The 9,565-nt window shown below is 45.8% G+C and overlaps 1 long non-coding RNA gene across 1 annotated transcript; it reads left to right on the top strand.

Moving 5' to 3' along the window:
• The first annotated feature begins 1,905 nt into the window (after positions 1 to 1,905).
• On the top strand, positions 1,906 to 8,188 carry LOC122462944. Its single transcript, XR_006285842.1, has 3 exons — positions 1,906 to 2,424; positions 4,086 to 4,164; positions 7,739 to 8,188. It is a non-coding gene; the product is annotated as an uncharacterized LOC122462944 (long non-coding RNA).
• Positions 8,189 to 9,565: the final 1,377 nt, after the last annotated feature.

Genomic DNA, 9,565 nt, shown 5'->3' with positions numbered 1-9,565 from the left:
ATATAAATGGAAGGGTGAACACCTTTAAAATCCCTCCTGGCCAGAGGGAAAACCCTCTCACCTGTAAAGGGTTAAGAAGCTAGGATAACCTCGCTGGCACCTGACCAAAATGACCAATGAGGAGACAAGATACTTTCAAAAAGCTGGAGGGGGGAGAAACAAAGGTTCTCTCGGTCTGTGTGGTGTTTTTTGCCAGGAACGGAACAGGAATGGAGTCTTAGAACTTAGTAAGTAATTTAGTTAGAGATGCGTTAGATTCTGTTTTGTTTAAATGGCTGATAACATAAGTTGTGCTGAATGGGATGTATATTCCTGTTTTTGTGTCTTTTTGTAACTTAAGGTTTTGCCTAGAGGGATTCTCTAAGTTTTGAATCTGATTACCCTGTAAGGTAATTACCATCCTGATTTTACAGAGGTGATTCTTTTACTTTTTCTTCTATTAAAATTCTTCTTTTAAGAACCTGATTGCTTTTTGCCTTGTTCTTAAGATCCAAGGGTTTGGGTCTGTGTTCACCTATGCAAATTGGTGAGGATTTTTATCAAGCCTTCCTCAGGAAAGGGGGTGTAGGGTTTGGGGAGGATTTTGGGGGGATAGATGTTTCCAAGAGGGCTCTTTCCCTGTTATATATTTGTTAGACGCTTGGTGGTGGCAGCAATAAAGTCCAAGGGCAAAAAGTAAAATAGTTTGTACCTTGGGGAAGTTTTAACCTAAGCTGGTAAAAATAAGCTTGGGGGGGTTTCATGGAGGTCCCCACATCTGTACCCTAGAGTTCAGAGTGGGGAAGGAACTTTGACAGTCCTGCACCTAGCAAAGGCCCAACATGCTGGGCACTATGCACACACAGAGACTAAGAAACAGTCTTTGCCCTGGAGACCTTGCCAGGCAGACAGGGAAAGAGGCACACACTCAGAGGACACACCTTGCCCAGAGTCACAGAGCAAGTCAGTAGTAGAGCTAGGAACAGTAGTCAGGTCTCCTGTGTGCTAGCTTGGTGCTCTACCCACTCAACCACACTGCCTCTCAAATGCTCTTCATTACTTAAAATGGCTGAGTATGTTCTGCAGAGACTGCTGAGACACTGCTGCTGCTTCTGTGATTTGGAGGGCCACCCCAAGCCCTCGGCTTTAGATTCTGCATTCGTCAATGTCACTTTTTATCTAGGGCTATTTTTGCCCTTTTCTATTATTTATTATCTAAAAAATGACACACACACACACTCACCCACTTCCATTGCAGGGATAAGAGGCGGGAAGAGCAAAAAGGAAACACTGCAAACAAACCAAAAATAAGTCAGATTCCAACGGGGGCAAGGTGTGGAATCCAAACAGTGCCCGATTCCAGCACCTCCCGTCTGCCCCTCCCCTGGCACCTCGGTTTGAAATTCACTCTCATTATCACGAGCCTCCATCCGTCAAAGGGCACTTTTCATCTCTAGAAAAATGGATTAAAAAAAAAAGAAATCTCTGGGAGACAGCCCATTTCATTGGATTTCCAGCCTACCATGAGATAGGTCACCCTGCAATCACTGTGTGTCGGGAAGCTATTTTAAGGAGCCCATTTCAACAGATCTTACACAGCCTCCTCCTGGGCAGCTTTGAGCCAACTCAAGCCTCGCCGTAAGGTTGGGAGTTTTTGGTTTGGGGTGTTGCAGGAGTGCTCTATAAAAGAGATGTAGCTGTAGCCAGTTAATAGAAATACCATCATCTGCTAGCCAATAAAAATAGGGAGATGTTGCAGGGGGGCAGGCCCCTTTAAGGGGAGATGGGGCCAGCCCCACCTGTGCCATGATTAACTGGATTGTGGCCTGAGGGGGTGGGACTAATGGGTTAGGGTGTGAAGATGGTGAACACCTGGGTGTCCTAATAAAAAGGCTTAAGAGCACATACTCTTAGGAGTGACTCAGGCTTCTGGGGGAAGCCCTGAGACAGGTCTGTAAGAAAGAAGGAGGTTACTGGGAGAAACTGCTGGAGTCCCTGCCATGGAGTGGCTCTGGGAATCTGCCTGGAGGAAAGGAGTCTCTGGAGAGACAACGCTCCATTAAAAGGAGGAAAGAGCTCTGTGGGAGCAGGGGCTAAGTGCAGGGAACTTCAGTGAATCGCAGGCTGTGAGAGGGACTCCAGCCAAGGCAGCCTGGGAGTCAGCTGTCTATAACAGTGTTGGAAGGACTTTCAGGGAGCCCAGAAGGGGTGAGAGCTGAGCCTAGGAGGGCCCAAGATGGGCAGACGTGTAGTTTGTTTAGATGTTGGCTTGCCCCTTGGTTGGCCTTTCCTTACCCTGGAAGGGGACTGAACTTAAATCTGACCTGACTGGAGGGCTGCTTCATGGAAGGTGTAAACAGAGAGGCCATCATGGGGCCAAAGAAGTGGCCACCAGGGAGTGCCAAGATGGGGGCCCCTGCAAGCCTGCCAGGGTGCGCAATTGTGGTGAGTGGCATTGTCTGGAAATTAGTGGATTCAGTTATGTTGTTACCCGCTACAATTGACTTCCCATGCACAGCTCCTAACACAGAGCCCTGGAGAACAGCCTGTAGGGCAAAAACTACTGGTGTAGATTACTTCCCCCACAGAACAGGGAGACACCTGGGAGACAGACCAGCAAAGCCCTGGACCTAGCCCTAAATATTGTAAGTGTTTTACAGTAATGTTTCCAAATGCTGTACTACAGTACTCTGAACAGTAGTTGATTGTAGTGCCTGTAGGCCAATTCATAGGATCTGACCCTAGTGTTTTGCCATTGATTAGTCCACACTGGAATCTTTCATCAGATCCTTTTAAAATTTTATGTTCTGTATAAAATGTGACCTTAGATATGAACCATGCTGGGTCTGGGTTTCCAGAGCCAAAAACGAATCACACCATCCTCAGCAAACCTCGCCTCTCCCCACCATTAACTGTGTTGCCGGTGTTCACAATTTCACTGCAAACCTTGTGCTGTCTGGTGTTTTTCTTAAGTCCCTGACTGCTGGAGTTATGTGAATACATGAGTATCCTAGCTTCCATGGGTGGGGGGAGTTTGTAGTATCATGACTGTGGAGAGAAGTTTTCAAACTTGACCTGAGTAGAGCCCCCAAAGGCTCCCAAACCAGAAGCTAAATAAAAACAACCCCAAATGTTTTTTTTTTTAAAACAATCTCAGGAATTTTGGGGGACCTGACTCATGATTTTTGAGCGCTTGTGGTTGGCAAAACTGAACTGACCGTTCTAATGTGTGTAGACGAATGCATTCATGAGGAACTTTGTTATTATTTGCAGAGAGTTTGGGAAGAGACGAGCGCTCTGGAAAGTGCTAAGGATTCATCATTCTCAATGCCCCATAGGTCCGCCTGCCTCTGGATCTGTCTTCATTGTTTACTCTGGGAAAACATTCACACTTAAGTTTAGAGTTCACAAGCCATTTCCCTAGCTAGACTGGTTAAAGGTTAAAAGCACCGAGTTTCTGCTCTCCTCTCTCATTTATTTGCATCTCGGGGTAATTAAACATCTTTAAACTTTCGCTCAGGGATGCACTTTCTGAGGGAGTCTTTGTTTAGCCATTTGCATGGTGGTTTTATTGCTGGGTTGCTGGCTCTGTGTTGAGACAGGCTTTATTTTAAACCGCTGTGATGCTTTAATTTCCTTCTTGTTCTTTTTCCTCCTGCTTCCCGCCGCTTCTCTTATCTGCCTTGTAAAACCTCTCTGATGCTTTCAGGAAAAAAGGAGTATTCTCCCTACCCCTTTCCCCAGGAAAAATAGATCTGACCCCTGCATATGTCCCAGTGTACAGGAAAGTCTTTGAAGTAAATTAAACTAAATTAGTGTCTATGATACAGACTGAGGAGCCCCCTGCTGTGTCCCTGGCCCAGCCCTTTACATAACCTTTAACCCCCCTCCCTTGCTTTGCCGTTGCCTCTAATTCACCGTGAAGCACCTGGGGGTGATTTGGAAGTGTTCCCATCTGCCCTAGCACATGGCAGCAACTCCCAGCACCTATTCCCCAGCCAAGAAGATGGGACTATTTAATAGGCCTGGGAGTAAGCTGGGATAATGAATTACTTTTCCCTTATTATTCAGTGTCTAATCTTTTTTCCTTTCTTCCCCTTAATGAGAGACCCCCTGAGTGCTGGTGTCTCCAACTACACGGCTGTAGGTGGACCTGCACCTGACCCCTTTGCCACAGAGGAGCAGGTACGGTGGCTGGGATATTTCAGAAGTGACAGGCTCAGCAGTTCATTGTTAAAGCTCCATGGGTTACCTTTTCCCAATGCACAAGCCAGTCCTGTTGTGTGAGACCCCGTTGCTCGGGAGCACAGCTTGGCTGTGGGAGATCGGAGGGAGGGAGGTATACTGCAGCTTTGGCCACAAAATGAAACTAGGGAGTTTAACTTTGGATTTAACCAGTTTAGCAAAAATGCTTGGGCAGGGACTGGATTGTTGGCACCAATAGGCACCTACATTGTGCATGGAAAATAGGTACACAGGGTTTGCAGGCAGGTAGTTGCACACACAAGTTATGTACCTGTAGGTTCAAAGAAGGAGGTAATTGTATATGCAAATTATACACATGCAGGTGCAGGGAGGTAATTGCTTACTAGTTATTCACACATTGGTGAAAGCAGGGAATTGTACGTGCAAACTATGCCTTTGTGGGTGCAAGCAAGCAATTGCATGCAAAAATAAACATGCAGGGTATTGAGCAGACAGTTGTCTGGATCCCCTATGCATGCAACAGCATAAGCCTTGTGCACATGCCAGCTATGCATGCGTGACTTCTCTTTTCTTTGGAGGCAAATTCACTGCTCCCAAAAGGTGCTATTTTCAGAGCCCGGGAGACAGGAGTTGTCTCCCCACAGAACAGAGGTGACTTAGGCTGTGGCAATGTGTGCTTCCTCCATAGCGCCTCCCTGCCACCATAACTCAGCCCTGAGCAGCTCTAGGACTGAGTCTCCATGGCATGTTTAACTCTCTATCCTTCTGCTCCTCTGCAGGCCTATTGCGAGGTGGGAGCACTACCTATGATGCTCTATTTTTCAGGCAATATATATTGCGATTATGAATGCTTTTAGAAATTACAATGTGGACAGAGCTTTGTGCAATGGAAGCATGTTTTATAAATATAGCTAAAATGAATCGTGGCCAAATTAAATCAAGAGGCAAAACACTCCATGATCACTAGATGTGTTTGGCAGAGGGAGAACATAAGAACGGCCATAGTGGGTCAGACCATTGGTCCATCTAGTCCAGTATCCTGTCTTCCAATAGTAGCTTGTAGCAGGTGCTTTCAGAGGGAATGAACAGAACAAGGCAATTATCAAATGATCCATCCCCTGTTGTCCAGTCCCAGCTTCTGGCAGTCAGAGGTTTAGGGACACCCAGAGCATGGAGTTGCATCCCTGACCATCTTGGCTAATAGTCATTGATGGACTGATCATCCATGAACTTATCTAGTTATTTTTGGAATCCAGTTATAGTTTTGGCCTCCAACATCCCCTGCGAATGAATTTCACAGGTTGACTGTGTGTTGTGTGAAGTAGTACATGATTTCTGTAAAGGGAGATCACATCTTACTAATCTATTAGAGTTCTTTGAGGGGGTCAACAAACATGTGGACAAGGGGGATCCAGTGGACATAATATACTTAAACTTCCAGAAAGCCTTTGACAAGGTCCCTCACCAAAGGCTCTTACATAAATTAAGTTGTCATGGGGTAAGTTTTCATGGACTGAGAACTGATTAAAAGACAGGGTACAAAGAGTAGGAATAAATGGTAAATTTTCAGAATGGAGAGGGGTAACTAGTGGTGTTCCCCAAGGGTTAGTTCTAGGACCAATCCTATTCAACTTATTCATAAATGATCTGGAAAAAGGGGTAAGCAGCGAGGCAGAAAAGTTTGCAGACGATACTAAACTGCTCAAGATAGTTAAGGCTAAAGCAGACTGTGAAGAACTTCAAAAAGATCTCACAAAACTAAGTGATTGGGCAACAAAATGGCAAATGAAATTTAATGTGGATAAATGTAAAGTAATGCACACTGGAAAAAATAACCCCAACTATACATATAATATGATGGGGGCTAACTTAGCTACAACTAATCAAGAGAAAGATCTTGGAGTCATTGTGGATAGTTCTCTGAAGACATCCACGCAGTGTGCAGGGGCAGCCAAAAAAGCAAACGGGATGTTAGGAATCATTTAAAAAAGGGATAGAGAATAAGACGGAGAATATCTTATTGCCTTTATATAAATCAATGGTACGCCCACATCTTGAATACTGTGTACAGATGTGGTCCCCTCATCTCAAAAAAGATATACTGGCATTAGAAAAGGTTCAGAAAAGGGCAACTAAAATGATTAGGGGTTTGGAACGGGTCCCATATGAGGAGAGATTAAAGAGGCTAGGACTCTTCAGCTTCGAAAAGAGGAGACTAAGGGAGGAGATGTTAGAGATATATAAAATTATGAGTGGTGTGGAGAAAGTGAATAAGGAAAAGTTATTTACTTGTTCCCATAATATAAGAACTAGGGGCCACCAAATGAAATTAACGGGTAGCAGGTTTAAAACAAATAAAAGGAAGTTCTTCTTTCTTCAGCGCGCAGTCAACCTGTGGAACTCCTAGTCTTCACAACCTCCTCAGGCAAGGACTAGAATAGTTTAAAAGAGAACTGGATAAATTCATGGAGGTTAAGTCCATTAATGGCTATTAGCCAGGATGGGTAAGGAATGGTGTCCCTAGCCTCTGTTTGTCAGAGGGTGGAGATCCTATTGGGATCCGGGGTCAGAGGGTGGAGATGGATGGCAGGAGAGAGATCACTAGATCATTACCTGTTAAGTTCACTCCCTCTGGCGCACCTGGCATTGGCCACTGTCAACAGAGAGGATACTGGGCTGGATGGACCTTTGGTCTGACCCAGTATGGCCATTCTTATGTTCAAGTGATACATTCTGTGACATAATGACAAAAAGGAGTACTTGTGGCACCTTAGAGACTAACCAGTTTATTTGAGCATGAGCTTTCGTGAGCTACAGCTCACTTCATCGGATGCATAGCATATCGTGGTCTTCTGCAGTTTCCACGATATGCTATGCATCCGATGAAGTGAGCTGTAGCTCACGAAAGCTCATGCTCAAATAAACTGGTTAGTCTCTAAGGTGCCACAAGTACTCCTTTTCTTTTTATTCTGTGACATGCGGCAACTCATTTGGGCTTTGATCAACACTCCCATTTACACTGGTTTCATTAAATTCATTTTGTGTTATAGGTTTAATTAAAGTGGGCAAAACCCCAGTATGGACACTGATTTTGGTTTAAGAGTAGTGTGGTGTGGTTTTTTTTGTTTGTTTTTTGTTTTGTTTTGTTTAGCTTAAACCTGTTCTTAAGTGACTTAAGCCAAACAAAAGTCAACCAAAAGGAAATAGGAGTGTCTACACAGCCTTTTGTGCCAGTTTGTCTACATCTGTTTAAAATTACACTGTAATTTACACTGGTGCAGTTCAGTGCATAGACTATCTCTTAACTGCTCTGTGCCTGAGTTTCCCCAGCTGTAAACTGGTGACACTTAGCTACCTGGCTGGAGGTGTTTGGCCTGAGGCTCAGTTAATTCATGTCTGTGGAGTGCTTTGGGATGCAGGCAGAAATTATGTGCCATGAATATGAAGTAATAGTTGATTTAGCCTGTGCCTCCAGAGAGACAGATGCACCCATCACCGAGTGCAAATGATGAGCAAAGTTTTCCTCTCTGGGCCATGCTGCCTCTCTTTCCAGCTCCAGGGATTGTCTCTGCGCCTCCTTCCTACACAGAATTCCCACTGACCTCACAGTGGAATAGTAGGCAACATTCTGCCGGATGCTGCCTGTTTGCCTCTGCACAGGCTCAGACACCGTCAACAGCGCAGAGATGTGGCATAACCTGACCGCCCACTAGGCACTACTGTTGCTACACCTAAACATGACCAGCGGAGCCATGATACTGGCCCTCTGCACAATGGCAAAAGGAGCCAAACTGCAGCTTGGACTCCATTAGCCCCCCAAACTGATCCACGTGAAGGACTGTTTGCTTTTAAAAGCTTCTTTGGCTAGAGACAGCAAACTTACTTTGTTATCTGCAGACTGATTGAGAGTAATACTCCCTGTTGCTGGCAGGTCTGTAGTACAGTTCTTGGACTGAGAATAAAGTTTCTCTTGAGAGTCTGATTTCCCGCTGATAAATTTCACCGTGTCAACCGATCATGGCATTCTAGATGACTGAAATCTCAAGAGTGGCCAAAGCCTTGATTACTGAGGTCCTTAAGCATGGTTGAGATACATCTCTGCTGAATTCTGCGATGCTGTTTGCACAGGTAGAATCCCAGCATCTTGCAGCCCCACGTTGCTCCGTGGTTGGTCGATGAAAAGCCAAATGGTCACAAAGACCGAGGAAAAGGGAGGCTGATTCAGGGCTTAAAAAAGGAGGAACCAATAAATCTCTATTAATGTAAACGATGTGGTCTTTAAATAGATCCCCCCTCTGCACAGCTCTATTAGCCGCAGTGCTGGTGGGGCCGCGGCAGACGGTTTAGTGCTGTAAGGTCAGACTAGGTCAGCTCATGCCCTCTAGAGCTAAAGAGCAGACTGTCTGAGCAGGTTTCTATGGCTTGCCATTTCTCACCGCCCTAGGAACGTTAGGAATGGAGCTAGAGCTCTTCCCTGCAGGCTGATTCAGGTCCCCATCAGGGGAAATTTAAGGAAGCCCTTTTTAGGAATGGGGCAGTGGAATAAGTGAAGGAAACTAGGGCTAATAGTATATGATGGAAGGTGGTGCTATTCATCAGGCCCATTACAAATCTAGCCTCACTTTTGGCTGTTCACTGGCTGATCTTGACTTCATCTGAATTTGTTATTCTGAAGGGTTTTCTTTTTGCAGCATTTTTTTATAAGAGGACACAACATGCAAGTGTAACCTACTGGGAATTGTGTGTTACTGTCCTGGTCTGCAGAGGATATTATTATTTATCTGGATTTCTGCAGCACTTAGGAGCCCCAGTCATGGGCAGGGACCCGATTGTGCTAGGTGCTGTACGATGAATCTGACACACACACACACACACACAACTCTCTGCCCTGCCTGGAGCGCCCTCCTGTGGCAGGCCATGCCGTGACAAGTGCACCTGCCATGGTTTTCCCTCTCAGGTAACCTGAGGACGCTCTGACTTCAGCAGTACCCTTCTTTGAGGTCAGCTTATTATCAAAACTATAATGCAAATATGTCCCTAACGAAAGACCCCAAAATAGTCCATTTATCACCCAAGTGTACAGAGTCCTTAAAATCCCAGGACAGGATGCCCTGTGTCCCACATGCTGGCACCTTGTGTCACACCTTGGCTCCTCGTCCATCCTCTTCTGGGCCAGTACTGGGACAGCCACCCCAGCCCTTCAACCTGCTCTCCCCAGCAGGACCTGCCACAGCCTCTCTCATCCTTACCAGGGAAGCAGCCCTCATTCCCCCAGACCCTCTCGCTGTTCCCCAGCTCTCCTGCCTCTGGCCCTGTCATGGGGAGGTCAGCTGGCAAACCTCTCTAGCTGGTCTCCTGCTGTCAGCCTTAGAAAACTCCT

The sequence above is a fragment of the Chelonia mydas genome, chromosome 14 (assembly GCF_015237465.2).
Source record: "Chelonia mydas isolate rCheMyd1 chromosome 14, rCheMyd1.pri.v2, whole genome shotgun sequence".
Classification (NCBI taxonomy): domain Eukaryota; kingdom Metazoa; phylum Chordata; order Testudines; family Cheloniidae; genus Chelonia; species Chelonia mydas.
This window is presented reverse-complemented; position numbering and strand designations above follow the sequence as displayed.